The sequence below is a fragment of the Macaca mulatta genome, chromosome 18 (genome assembly GCF_049350105.2).
Source record: "Macaca mulatta isolate MMU2019108-1 chromosome 18, T2T-MMU8v2.0, whole genome shotgun sequence".
Taxonomy (NCBI): Eukaryota; Metazoa; Chordata; class Mammalia; order Primates; family Cercopithecidae; genus Macaca; species Macaca mulatta.
This window is the reverse complement of record NC_133423.1, coordinates 69,608,218-69,622,854: the sequence shown is the minus strand read 5'-3', so window position 1 is coordinate 69,622,854 and position 14,637 is coordinate 69,608,218. Positions and strand designations below refer to the sequence as shown.

General features: G+C 38.8%; 1 long non-coding RNA gene across 1 annotated transcript in view; it reads right to left on the bottom strand.

Moving 5' to 3' along the window:
- Positions 1 to 14,637, bottom strand: part of LOC106994444 (uncharacterized) — a 272,647-nt gene that overhangs the window by 130,311 nt on the left and 127,699 nt on the right. Inside the window, exon 4 of the long non-coding RNA XR_001441027.3 lies at positions 2,495 to 2,601. This is a non-coding gene — a long non-coding RNA (uncharacterized LOC106994444). The remainder of the gene's footprint in view (positions 1 to 2,494; positions 2,602 to 14,637) is intronic.

Below are 14,637 nucleotides of genomic sequence, written 5' to 3'. Positions count from 1 at the left end.
CAATCCTCCCACTGGAAACTCAGTAGTCTCGGGCAGCCTCCCGTCAAGTGGCCACCAAGAATCTTCACAGCTCTGTGCTTGGGACCCAAGGCCCTGGTGGCATGGACTCACAGGGGGGATATCCTGACCTGTGGGTTGCACAGATCTGTGGAAAAAATGTGGTTTCCTGTGGGGGGGGTAGCACAATCACTCACCCCCTCCCTTGGCTGGGGGTGGGAGCTCCCCTTCCCCTGCGCTCCCGGGAGGGGCATTGCTCCACCCTGCTTTTCCTCACTCTCCAAGGGTCGCGCCCGCTGCCTAGTCCAATGAGAGAATCTGGATACCTCAGTTGCCGGTGCAGGATTCATTGGCCATTTTCATTCTCTCAGTGGGAGCCTCTGGTGGCAACTGCTTCTAGTCAGTCATCTCAGCCCCTCCCCGCTACCACTTTTTTTATGACAACACACTTTAAAATCTAAAGGAAACAAATGATGTTCTATCAAAATATAAATTCCCCAAATTAACTAAATAAGTAGAACACCTAAACAACCCAACAGCTGCAGAATTTGAAATATATACACACACACACACACACACACAAAAGCTCTACAATTAAAAATGGTACCCGATTCAGGATGTTTGTGGGTGAGTTGTCTCTAAAGTCAAGGAACAACAATAGAAGCCTTCCCAACTCAATTTACAGTTCTATCATAATATTAATGCCAAAACCTGACAAACATATTCCAATAAGAAAACTAGAATGCTTATAATTAAAATCTGAAACCAGATATTAACAAATTAAATCTAGCAATGTGTTAAAATAGTTATATTCTATAACTAAACAAAGTTTATTCCAGAAAGCAACATTTCCCAATTTTAAGAAATCTATTAGTATAATTTATTACATTAAAAATTTTAAAAAGAAAAATATGCAATTTAAGTACATGCCAAAAATATATTTTAGGTATTGGAACAGATATTCCTGATCAATGTTCATTAGTGATTTTTAGGATGTGAATATTTTCTCCCTTCATGTATGTTATAAGCCTCTCTCATGCCATATATTATTTCTCTCTGTGAGCTACTTCTACCTGCTATACCCTCATTCTGCATAGATCCCAGGAATTTCTATGTAGTGTATCAATCAATATATTTAGAAGTAGTTTAAACATGCCTTTCAGGAGACTAGCCTAAGGAAATGCTTCACGAAAAAAATGTCTATGGCTTAGCAAGTTTGGAAAAACTACATATTGTGTTTTTCTCTTAGAGATTTGCAACAAAGGTTTGTTAATTTAAAGATTCAAAGAAGTCTTCCAGGGTTTCCCAAGTTAATTGAACATAAAACACTTTTGTTCTTATAATGCCTATTAATACCCCATGAATACATTTTGATAAACACTGGTTTAGATCATGTCACCACAATGTCAGTCTCAGCACGGGTAGCATTTATTGTTCAGGGCATTGTGTGAGGTACCGCTGGAGATATTGAATTATAAGATACAATCTATTCCCACAGATGATTATAATGAAGTTTAGTCAGAACATATAAATAAAGAGATAAATAATAATTTGTGACAACATGGCATACATACCAAATAAGCAATCCAAACAAAAAGGGTAGCAAGGGTGCATAGGAGGCAGGAAAGTTACATGCTAAATTGTTGAGGAAGGCTTCCACGAGGATATATGAGTTAATCCTTGGGAGAAACACACACACAAGGCAAAAATGTGAATCGTATATTTGGGAGAAATTAAAGCACTGGTTTATAGTTGTTCAAGAGGTGGACAGGGTGACAGTGTAAAGTGTCTTGCTTTAAGGATCTAGATCTTTATTACTCAGCCCATAAAGAACTAATGGAGGTCTTTCAGCAAGGAGACAGCATCTCAGGGTAAGTGTATCTATAGAAAGTTGCAATTAACACAAGTTTTCCCAAAAATGTCTTCTGTTTGACTCCTGTCTTAGCCTAGGCTCCCCACAAAAGCAGAACCTATGACAAAGTCCGGTGTACAGGTGCTTTATTTTGAGGTATGATCCCAAAGAGCTGCGGGGGGAGACTGGGAAGAATAAAAAAAGGAAGAGGGAAGCACAACCCAATCTAGCTCCTCACCACTGTGGGCAACTGAGGCTTGATTCCTCTGGGATCCTCTAAGAGGACAAAAAAGGATACATCTCAGAATTATTCACCCAGGAGCTGAAAGAGAGAAACATTTATCTTCCAGTTCCCAGACCCCATTGACAAAGGATTGCCCTCACATCTGCAGGTTTGCATATGCTCCAGAATGCCCACATTCATTTCTACAGGTATCCTACTTAGTGAAGGGAGAAACTCTGGGGAAGAAAGTGAGAAAAAGTGAATGTAAAGTGAGGCATTGTCAAGTTATACCTACATGTAACTGGCAACCCCAGCAATGGCTGGAGTAAAAAGGGGACTCCTCCCAGAAAATATAAGAGGTGTCAGGTAGATTCTCCAAAGGAAGGTCAATCCAACTTAACACCATATTTCCTGGTTCCTACCTGATTCATTTTCCAGCAGTCCTTTGCACACATGGTCCTTTCATATGTGGTCATCTCCAGGCTTTTTAGCATTGTTTTTTTTTTCTCCTTCCATTTTCCCCGTCATTCTAAAACAAATAAATGAAAACAAACAAAAAATAGACATACCATTTTTTTAAAAAAATTGCTTTAATTTATCTATACAAAGAAAAAACATTTTTAGATTTGTTTAATAAGTTAAAGTTGATGGCAAAATGACCACTAGAACAAGTTCTCAGACAAGATGTGTATGCTCTGTAGGTAAAAATTAACTTCTACAAGAAAGTTTCCAATAAATTTTACACTTCTATGACAGCCCTGTATCCCCAATCAGAACCAAGCAAAGCACTAAAGTCATTGCCCTGCTTATCATTCCAGTTACCAGGTCTGCTTTGGCAGAAGCCATATTTGGAAATCTGGTTCTTCATAATTGCCACAAACCAGCAATATCCATCTTCCATTCATTTAACAAATATTTGTTGAGGACCCTCTGTGATCCAGGTACTATTTTAAGCTCTGGAGATTAAGCTCAACAAAACAGAGTAAGTCTCTGCCCTCATGACACTTACAATCTTGCAGGGGAAGTATACAAGTAAATATGTAATATGTTGAATGGTGACAGAAGCTGTGGAAAAAACCAAAACAGTATAAGGGAATAAAGGGTTCCCAGATGAGAAGTGGAAAGATGGGTATCACAATTTTCTATAGCATGATTATAAAATAAATTTGTACAGAGACATAGAGGAAGGGAGGGAATGAGCCACATAGACAGATGGGGAAGAAACATACCACATGTGCTAAAAACAACTGGCAAGACCTTGAGGGAAAGTAATGCTTGCCCCATTCAGGGAAGAGTGAGGAGGCCAGTGCAGTGAGAGCAGAGTGGGCAGGGGGATGTGAAAGGAGGGGATGTCAGAGAGGTAGCCTAGGGTGAGATGATATAGGGCCTTGGAGACCACTGTAAAACTTAGAGCTTTACTCTAATTAAAACAGGAAGCTATAGAAGGATTTTGAGAAGAGGAGTCAGGTACTCAACTCACATTTTTAAAGGATCATTCTTATTGCCATGGAGAATAGATATAGGTGTCCTAGGGTAGAAGTGAGCAGGCCACTTAGGAATGTAAGTGGAAGATAATGATGGCCCAGATGAGAATGATAGCAGCAAGAAATGGTAGGATTCTAATTATATTTTGAACATAGAGTGGGCAAGATTAGTTGATGGATTGGATATGTTCTGTAATAGAAAATGGGAAATCAAAAATGACTCTAAGATTTTTGACCCAAACAACTAGAAGAATGGAGTTGTCATTTAACACAAAGAGAACTGCAAGTTTGAGGTTGAACTTAAAAGTTCAGCTTAGGGCATGTTAACTGTGAGCTATTTATTAAACACCCAAGTGATGATGTCAAATGGGCAGTTGGCTGTAGGCAGTCCTCTCTTTGCAAGATTCCAACATGCACAAACTTCAGTTACCCAGGTTTAGTTAAATAACACCAGTCCTCCAAAAATATGATTCAAATTGCATTTGCCACATTATAGTAACTGAATAATCGCATAAAGTACAGTTTCACTGTTTCTCCCATCCACAAATCACTCTGTACATAACAGATGTATACTATCATTAGTGACCAATCATGTCACTTCTTTCAGAGTCTGCCTGACTGATTGATCACCAGCTGGTCACTGGTACGTCTATTATTCAGTTCACACACAGCAAAATGTGTCACTGTGTTGTCTCCTGTCTCTCAGTAATAAGCCCACATGACATTCCACAAAAATGGATTATCAAAAGAAGAAACTGGTCCACAAAGATGAAAGGGCAGCAAGGAAAAACATGACAACACTAAAAGTAAAATTCAAATCAAATATAAATGGAGTTATAGAAGAAATAGCTGCCCCAGGAATGTTGACACTGCCACTGTTTAAGACACTGGGATGCAGTCACAAGCACTTCGTGAAGGTGAGTTTATAGACATACAGGAGGAAAGTTGTAGGAAAAAGACGAAGATGCTCCAGAGGAATATGTCAGAGCAAGTGATTCAGGCAAAATCTTTCACATTAAAATAACTCTTAGAGATATGTCACAACATCTAAAGCACAAAGGCTAAAATGTTGGAAGCTGATCCAAACTTAGAAAGAAATATGATAATTTGCCAAGGTGTAGAATTGATGCTTACTCCATATTGAAAGTTATATGACAAAAGGGCAAGCACTGTTCAAAGTAGTCCTGATAAGTGTTTTACAAATAAATGAAACACTTTCTCAATGTTTCTAATGTTTTAAATCAGTGTACTAAACTAAGTAAATATTAGTTTTAAAATACTACTTTTTATTTTTTCATTACCTCATATGTTTACAACCAACAGTAAGAGCCTAATATTTTGACAAAATTTTAAGTCCTGCAACAATCAAAATTTTTATTGCGAATTATTAAGAACACTTTGAGCCATCTCAGTTTGCACAGTCATTTTTATGGCCCCACACTACTGCATGAAGCAAGAACTGCCTGTGTGCAAATTGGGAGTTTAGGAGAAGAAATTCAGCTGGAGACATAAATTTACAAATGACCACTACAGAGACAGTATTCCTGAATGGTATCACCTGGAGTACAGATAAAGAAGAGATCTAAGGATAGAGCCCTGGGGAACTCCAATGTTTAGAGATAAAGTAAAGAGAAAGAATCAACAAAGATGACTGAAAAGGAGTGGCTGGTGAGCTAGGAAAATCAAGAGAGCAGTATCCCAAAGCCCATGAAGGCGGGAGTTTCAAGGAGAAAGTAATCAACTGTGCGGCTGGTGGAGAAGCAAGGCAGACCTGAGAATTGACCACTGTGTTTGGCAATATGAAGGTTACTAGTGACCTCAGCAAGAACAGTTTCAAGAAAATAATTGGAATGAGAGCCCGATTCGAGTGAGTTCAAGAGACTGGAAGGAGAGGAGTGGAACAATGACTAGACAGCCTTCTGGGGAGATTTTTCTGTAGGGCATGGCAGAGTGCAATGTGAGTCCATTCTGTCTCCTTAAGATGGACACTATCACAGCATGTTTATAGGCTAACATAATTAACTAAAGAATTTATACCAGGAGATGTTGATGCCAGGAGAAGGGATAACTATTAAAACAGTGGTGTCCTTGAGAGTGGGTAGTACCTCGTACTCAAGTGGAAGGTTTACCCTAGACGGGAACAGGCCTAAGAAGAGGCTCAGACATTTGACTTCTTCAGGACTCAGCTGCCTCAACTGTATAATGAGGCAGCACCAAACCAGAGAGTCTCACAATGTAGTCCTCAGATCAGCAGCATCGGCATCACTTGAGAATTCATTAAAAATGCAAATTCTCAGCCCCCATCCAAAACCTACTGTATGAGAAACTCTGGAGGTGAGGCCCAGCAAGGGGTGCTTTAACAAGCCCTCCATGGGATCCTGATGCACCCTCAGTTTGGAGAACCACTGGGCTAGATTATCTTTAGAATCTCTGGCTCTAACACCAGTGACTTTATGCTTCAATAATCTATAGCTTCCAATTTCTATTATGTTTTTATAACACTGCTGTATTATTTTCAGGTAAGTTTGTAAAACCCAAGCTGTTTTCTAATATTTTCCAGTGCAAAAATTCCAAATGTCTGTTTTCAACCTCCAGAAACAATAATGACATTTATACATCTTAAAATCGTGTTCAGAATCGTTTCTGAAACAACTTTTTCATGGTGAGGTATTCAAGTTAGCTTTGAAGGCATCAGTAAAGTTCACAACTTTTTCTTATCATTTTTAAATAATACATAAGTCCACCTTTTAATGAAAAAATCTTTGGGAATTAACAGCTATTGCTCTCAAGTTGTCTGGAATTGTTTTGTATTGCTTGAAGTGTGTTATTCCCCAGAAGCAGAGCAGACAAGGAACGACAGGTGACATTAATCCAGTCCCATACTGTTGCTCTTTGTGGACTTGGATCTCTCTTCAGCCACACAATGGAGGAAATTCCATACAAACAGAGGAAGCCAGACTCTTTCTGGGAGAACTTGGTAGCTGACTTACTATATTAGACATTGATGCCTGCTACAGATAAAACCTGGGAAAAGACCTCCAGGTCCTATTCTCCATTGTTGGTGCCTGAGTCCAGTGTGTACGTCTCAACTGTGTACACATTTCCCGGGGTGGGGGGCCACCAGCGCACAGCTGTCTGTGACAGGATTGCTGATGTTTACAGTAGCAAGTTCACCCTGCTTTATGCCAAAACATGGTGTTTCTTATTTTAAAGATGAGAACAATTCCTTCTCTCCTCTCACTCCATTGTTATTTGGTTTACTAGATTTACAGGAGAAGGAAGCAGTAAATTACTAAAGAAGAAAGTGTAAATCTCACCAGGGTGTGCCTGTTTGAATTTGGATGAAGTTTAGCATATCAATCAGACGTGATGATATGAGAAAACAGGTCCTCTCTGCTTCGTGGTAGGTTGGTTTGGGGAAGTGAAAATAAAAATTCAGTAGACACTTTCCTATGTTGATGTCCACACCTTTCTAGAAGCTCCAAGTTGATCAGATGTTGTAAGTGCCCAGCTTGATGGCCACAGAAAGCCAGCTAGTTAGTGAACAGAAAGGACTCTGCTAGCTGGGAATGCTCATGGCCAGCAAGCCTTTCTTGATGGTTTCCAGCCTTTTCTGTATTTAATTCGGTTAGTTAACATTGCATTCTCCCATCAGGGTCTGTTAATAATGATGTGTTGGGGGAAAGAAGCATGCAGTGGGAGGCATGGAAAGGAGACATGGAATTCCTATTTCTTCAATCACAAAAGTAAAAGAAAATAAAGGAAGATTTACCTTAAAGTACAAATTATTTTCAAACCACATTTATAGAAAGCCAGTATTAAAAAGAGGTCAGCTGATGCATAAAGAACATACCTATAATCTAAATAAATGATCTGTTCTTCATTCTATTCAAGAATGTTTTCCTGAACAGCTGACTGTTTCTCCCTGGCTCAGCCGCCTCCCTTTCCTGCTGTGGCTCTCAACACTGGCTACACACTGAAGTCACCCAGAGAACTTCAAAAGTACTGAGGCATAGGTCTCACCCTCAAGGATTCTGAGCAATTTTTAAAGTTCCCCCAGGTAGTTCTAAAATGCAGCCACAGTTGAGATCACTGCTCTTCTGCCCCTCAGCTCTCCATCCACCCTCCAAGACCAGCACCTTGGGGTTCCCTTCTCCCCCAGAGAGGCTGAGATGATAAAGGCAGACCTGGTCGTTCTTAGGTCACCGATTCCCAAGTTGCCTGATGTAAGAATCACTCGGGGCACTTACCAGACATATATATCCCAGGACCTTCCCTTGGAGATTCTGATTTAGTAGTTCTAGGACAAGAACCTGAAGTCTACATTTGCCCATATGAGGTTTATGCAAATAGCAAAGTTCGGCAAACACCATTTTAGGACTTATCTGCTCAAAGTGAAGTCCATGGACCAGCAGCATGGGCATCACATGGGAGCTTGTTAGATATATAGAATCTCTAGCCCCACCCCAGGTCCACTGAAACAGAATCCGTTTTTTTGTTTTTTGAGACAGAGTCTCATTCTGTCACCCAGACTGGAGTGCAGAGGCACGATCTGTGCTCACTGTAACCTCCACCTCCTGGGTTCAGGCAATTCTCTTGCCTCAGCCTCCCGAGTAGCTGGTATTATAGCCACCCAGCACCACGCCCAGCTAATTTTTGTATTTTTAGTAGAGACGGGGTTTCACCATGTTGGTCAGGCTGGTCTCAAACTCCTGACCTCAGATGATCCACCTGCCTCAGCCTCCCAAAGTGCTGGGATTACAGGCACAAGCTACCTCGCCTGGCCAGAGTCTGTATTTTAACACGATTTCAGGATTAAAATTTCTCCAATTGGTTTGCCTAACATTGGCTTCCAAAGCTTTGGTTCTATTTCCCCTATCTAATTTAGACTCACACCCATGTTGCAATAATAATTACTCATGAGAAATATTTGTATTAAAACTAATAAAATACATTAGTTGGATTATCATAAATGGGCTGATTACTTTAAAACATTTTTGTAAGTGGATATTTCTGGCTTGTTAGATTCTCCTTTTGTTAATATGTAAGATGAGCCTTAGAGAGCCTCAGCATTAACTCAAGAGTTGAATGTTGCACTCAGTTCTATTATTATTTTAAAACATAGTAAACATGAATTAAAAGCTCAGGATTGGAAAGAACTTTAAGGATGGCTTAGTCCTGACTTTGATCTGAATTACTACAAATGTCCAAATCAAGTGGCCATTCAGTTTAGATATGAACATCATCCCCACCCCCAAACATGAAAGAGAACTCATTATCTCCCTATATAATCCATTTCATCTTTGGTCAACTATGACCAAAAAAAAAAAAATCATGCATTGAAAAACTATCTTCCTGCATTGTTTTAATTAAAAAGCTTTCTTATTTATGGAAAAATTTATAGAATTATAGAGATGATAGCACAGTTTATAGCAGGATGCAATTTATCTGCATATGTTTAATTTATTATAAATATTAGTTAATGTCTAATAGGTGGTAGGCAACATGCTGACACACCAGCAAACAAAACATAGGCCCTGCTCTCAAAGTACTTGCCAGCCCAATAATAAAAAGAATAAATCAGGAGTTTTAAATACTTTGTTAAATATGATAAAACAGGGGTAAATACAGGACCATAGGAGGTTGTCAGAGGGACACTTAATCCAGTCTAGAGGATAAAATTCTGGAGATGTGACATCTTTGCCAAGGTTGAAACATAAGTGGCTCTAAGTCAGTGTTGCCAGTTCTTGCATAGCATGAAGTGGTTTTATCTTTTCTCCGATGCTATGTTAAATCTCTGTTAACTAATAACTTTCTACTTACTTTTGGTTTTCAAAATTTAGAACAGTCCAATGCAAGAATCCAATCTCATCCTCTGATTTAAAGACCCTCCCTCTTCAAGTCTCTGGCATCTTCAACGTGTCAGGACTGGGAGGAGGAAGGAGGAAAAGGGCAGGTATCTATTTAACTGGACACGGTGATAGTTTTTTCAATGTGCCTCTGGTTAACACGGACTTTCCTTGATGTCTTCACTCTGCAAGTCCTTAAATGTAGGCTCTCTTACAGGAAACATGTGTGAGTTCCTTTCCACTACTCCATTCCCAGACACTTCCCCTCTTCCACACTCACCCACTGGTCCATTCTACAGCTTCCAGGAACCAGCACCCCCTTGCCTGACATTCCTCTTAACTAAAGTTTTGTCAGGATATCTCAATTTAGCTATGTCTCACGGAGTCCATTATTCCAGTTTTCAGGATGCAAGATCAACATACCAAAAATCAATCTGATTTATAAACACTAGAAATGAACAATTAAAACCTCAAATTTTTAAAACAATATCATTAAGAATACGGTCAAAAAAATTAAACACTCAGGTATCAATCTAACAGAAGTGTCCAGGTTGTGTTTGCTAAAAAGCTATAAATGGAACACATACTGTGTTTAAAAGTTAGAAGACTCAATTAATGCAAAATGTCAATTATCTCCAAACTGATCTACAGATTAAACACATTTCCAATCAAAACTCAGCAGAATTTTTTGTAGATAGAGACAAACTAATTATATAATTTATATGGAGGGGCAAAAGAACTACAATAGCCAAAATAATTTTGAAAAATAAAAGAACAAAGTTGGAGAATTCACACTGCTTGATTTTAAAATTACTATAAACATATAGTAAAACAACATACTATCAGAGAAGGGATCCAGCCGGAAATCAATGGGGCAAAATAAAACTGCACGCAAATATAATCAATTGATTTGTTTTAACGTGCAAAGGGATTCAAAGGAGAAAGGATAGTAGTTCAGCAAATGATAGTGGAATACTGGACATCCATATGCAGAAAATTAACGCATGCCTAAACCTTACACTTTATGGCCAGGCACTGTGGCTCACACCTGTAATCCCAGCACTTTGGGAGGCCGAGGTGGGTGGATCACGAGGTCAGGAGATCGAGAGTTTCCTGGCTAGCACAGTGAAACTTTGTCTCTACTAAAAATACAAAAAATTAGCTGGGTGTGGTGGCAGGTGCCTGTAGTCCCAGCTACTCGGGAGGCTGAGGCAGGAGAATGGCATGAACCCAGGAGGTGGAGCTTGTAGTGAGCCCAGATCGCATCACTGCACTCTAGCCTCGGCGACAGAGCGAGACCCTGTCTCAAAAAAAAAAAGATAAAGACATACATATATATATTACATATTTAATATTTAATGTATTATATATTATATATTTAAATATATGTCTTTATCTTTTAAAATTTAATTTAAATATATTATGTATATTAAATATATAATATATAATGTTTAAATATATTTTATATATTAAATATATTATATATAATTATATATAACATGCAGTTATAATATACATTATTATATATTATATATTATACATAAAATATATAATATAAATGTATATAAATGTAAATAAATATATATTGTATATAATATATATAAAAAATCAACATGGATCATAGAGCTAAATGTAAAACAGAAACTATAAACTTTTAGAAGAAAGCATAGGAGGAAATTTCATAACAGGATTAGACAAAGAGTTCTTAAACATGGCATTGAAAGGACAATTCATTTAAGAAAATTAATAAATTGCACTTCATTAAAATTAAGACTCTTTCCTCTGAAGCTCCTTAAAAAGCTAACCATAGAATTACCATATGACTGTGATTCCACTCTGAAGTATATAGCCAAAAGGACTGAAAGCAGGAACTCAAACAGATACTTGTACACCAATGTTCATTGCAGCATTCTTCACGATAGTTAAAAGGTAGAAACAGCCCAAGTGGCCATCAACATTTGAATAAATAAAAGTGGTATATACATACAATGGAATGCTATTCAGCCTTAAAAAGGAATTAATTCTGACACATTTTATAACATGAATGAACCTTGAAAACATTATGCTTAGTGAAATAAGCCAGACTCAAATATTGTGCAACTCCCCTTATATGAGGTACCTAGAAAAGGCAAATTCACAAAGATAGAAAGTAAAATAAAGGTTATTGGGGTTTGGGGAAAAGGAGGGAATGAAGAGTTATTAATGGGAATAGAGTTTCTGTTTCGGGTGACGAAAAAGTTTTGGAAATAGTGGTGACGGTTGACTGTGAATATAATTAATGCCCCTAAATTGTACACTTAATAGTTAAAACAGCAAATTTTATAACTATATATAATATACAAGTATATTTTATATATAAATTTACATAAATTTCATATATTTATATACGTAAATATATAAATATATACATAGTGGCATATATATATGTCACAATTTTTTAAAAAAGAATAAGGTCTAAAAAAATCTTTCCCCTGTGAAAAACACTGTTAAGAGAATTAAAGGACAAGCTACAGAGCAGGAGAAATATTTACAAATTACATATCCATTAAAGGATTTGTATCCAGATACTTCACCTCAGAGGATGTAAGAATGGCAAATAAGCACATGAAAAAATGTTCAATATCATTAGCCCTTAGGGAAATGCAAATTAGGATACTACTACAGGATGAGATACAATTACAGGATGAGATAAAAATCACGACAAGACCACATACTGGATGGAACAACTCAACTCTCATATGTTATAGATGATCATTCAAAATGTTACAGCCACTCTGGAAAACAGTTTGGCAGTTTCTTATCAAATTAAACATGTACTTATCCAATGACTCATCAATGGCACTCCTAGTTTTCTACCCTAGAGGAATGAAAACAAATGTTTATAGAAACTATAATCATCAAATCTGGAAACAACCCAAATATACTTCAATGGGTAAATATTAATAAACACACTGTGGTACATCCATCCAATGGACCAGTACTCAGCAGCTAAAAGGAACCAACTATTAACATTGTCTTAGTCAAGACTGCTGTATACCATAGACAGGATAGCTTATATGACTGACATAGATTTCTCACAGTTCTAGAGGCTGAGAAGTCCAAGATCAAGGCACCCTTAGATTCAATTCGGTTCTTGGCTAAGGCCTTCTTCCTGGCTTGCCAAGAGCAGCCTTCTCATGGTTTCCTGACAAGGAGGAGAAAGTGAGTCCTACCTAGTGTCTCCTTTTTTTTTTTTTTTTTTTTTTTTTTTTTTGTCTTGAGACAGTCTTTCTCTGTCGCCCAGGCTGGAGTGCAGCGGTAAGATCTCAGCTCATTGCAACCTCCGTCTCCCAGGTTCAAGAGATTCTCCTGCCTCAGTCTCCTGAGTAGCTGGGACTACAGGCTCCCGCCACAACGCCCGGCTAATTTCTTGTATTTTTAGCAGAGGCGGGGTTTCACCGTGTTAGCCAGGATGGTCTGGATATCCTGACCTTGTGATCCACCCGCCTCGGCCTCCCAAAGTTCTGGGATTACAGGCGTGAGCCACCGCGCCCGCCTCTTCCTCTTTTTATAAAGGCATTAATCCCTAATCCCGTTGAAGGACTCCACTCTCACAATCCAAACCTAATTACCTCCCAAAGGCCCCACCTCCTAATATTACATTGAGGGTTAGGATTTCAACATAGGAAGTTGGGATTGGGCATAAACATTCAGTCCGTAACAGATACACACAACATGAAGGATTATCAAAGATAGTATCCTAAGCCAGTCTCAAAAGGTTATATGCTACACGTTTCCATTTATATGATATTGTGGAAAAGGCAAAACTATAGGTAATGAGAACATATCCGTAGTTGCCAAGGATTAAGGTGACCACAAAAGGATAGCATGAGGTAGTATTTTGGGTGATAGAACTATTCTGTACCCTGATTGTGATGGTTATTACATGAATTTACATGTGTTAAAACCTCTAGAGCTAAAACTCTCCCCTAAAAACTCAATTTTGCTGTATATTAATTTAAAACATTAAAAGATGGTGTTAGATTCTAGTTAGGGAGCAAACGTATCAGAAAAGGACATTTATGTAAACCTAAATGTACTACAAGCCAAGCTCGTTACTAGTTATAACTAGGACATAGAGATTGTCTATTTAAGGAAAAGGATTTTTTTTTTCCAAGTAATGGAACTACAGTTAACCTTACAAACTTCAAAATAGTAAAATATGCGAAGAGAAATTAACAGTAGCCTGTGAATCTGGTAGTGGGAAGAAGACTCGCTGGCAGAGAAATGAGGAGTCCTGCTCAAGTATCAGACTCCAGAGCACATCAAATGGAGCCTGAGCCTGAAGATGAGTGTAACGACAGAAGAACGTGAGCAACAGTCAGATCTGAAGAATGGAGAGGCATTTCTTCACTGTTCCACTTTTTTTTATTTATTTTTTATTTATTTTATTTATTTGTTTATTTATTTGTTTGTTTTGAGACGGAGTCTCGCTCTGTCGCCCAGGCTGGAGCGCAGTGGCGCAATCTGGGCTCACTGCAAGCTCCGCTTCCCGGGTTCACGCCATTCTCCCGCCTCAGCCTCCCGAGCAGCTGGCACTACCGGCGCCCGCCACCATGCCCGGCTAATTTTCGTATTTTTAATAGAGGCGGGCTTTCACCGTGTTAGCCAGGATGGTCTCTAACTCCTGACCTCGTGATCCACACTTTTGTGTGTGTGTGTTTGTGTGTGTGTGAGACAGTTTTGCTCTGTCTTGCAGGCTGAAGTGCAATGGCGAGATCTCGGCTCACTGCAACCTCCGCCTCCCAGGTTCAAACGGTTCCCCTTTTGACGAGAGCGATTCAGAGGGCCATTAACCGTATAAGCACAAGAAAAGCCCAAAGAGCATGGCGCTACCTAGGGAATAGAGCTCCAAAGCCTCCCGCGTGGAAGCTTCCCTGAGGGAGAGCTGGTAACACGTATGCTAAAGCCCACCTTAAACCTCCTCTGGATTCAAGCTAAAGGTGAGAGGGAAATTTTCCATGGACTCCTGCCCAGCAGTTAATTACAAATGGCAAATTTCACATCATCTCTGCTGTGGTGTTCTATGTTAGAATGGAAATAGAGACGGACAAACTGTTTACTTCTTTCATTTACTTTGTAGCGCTGGGGTGAGGGGACTCTAGGCTGTTTTGTTTCAAGGAATTGTTTAGACTTTTTATTAATTTTAATTAAGACGAAGTCTCGGTCTGTCACTCAGGCTGGAGTGCAGTG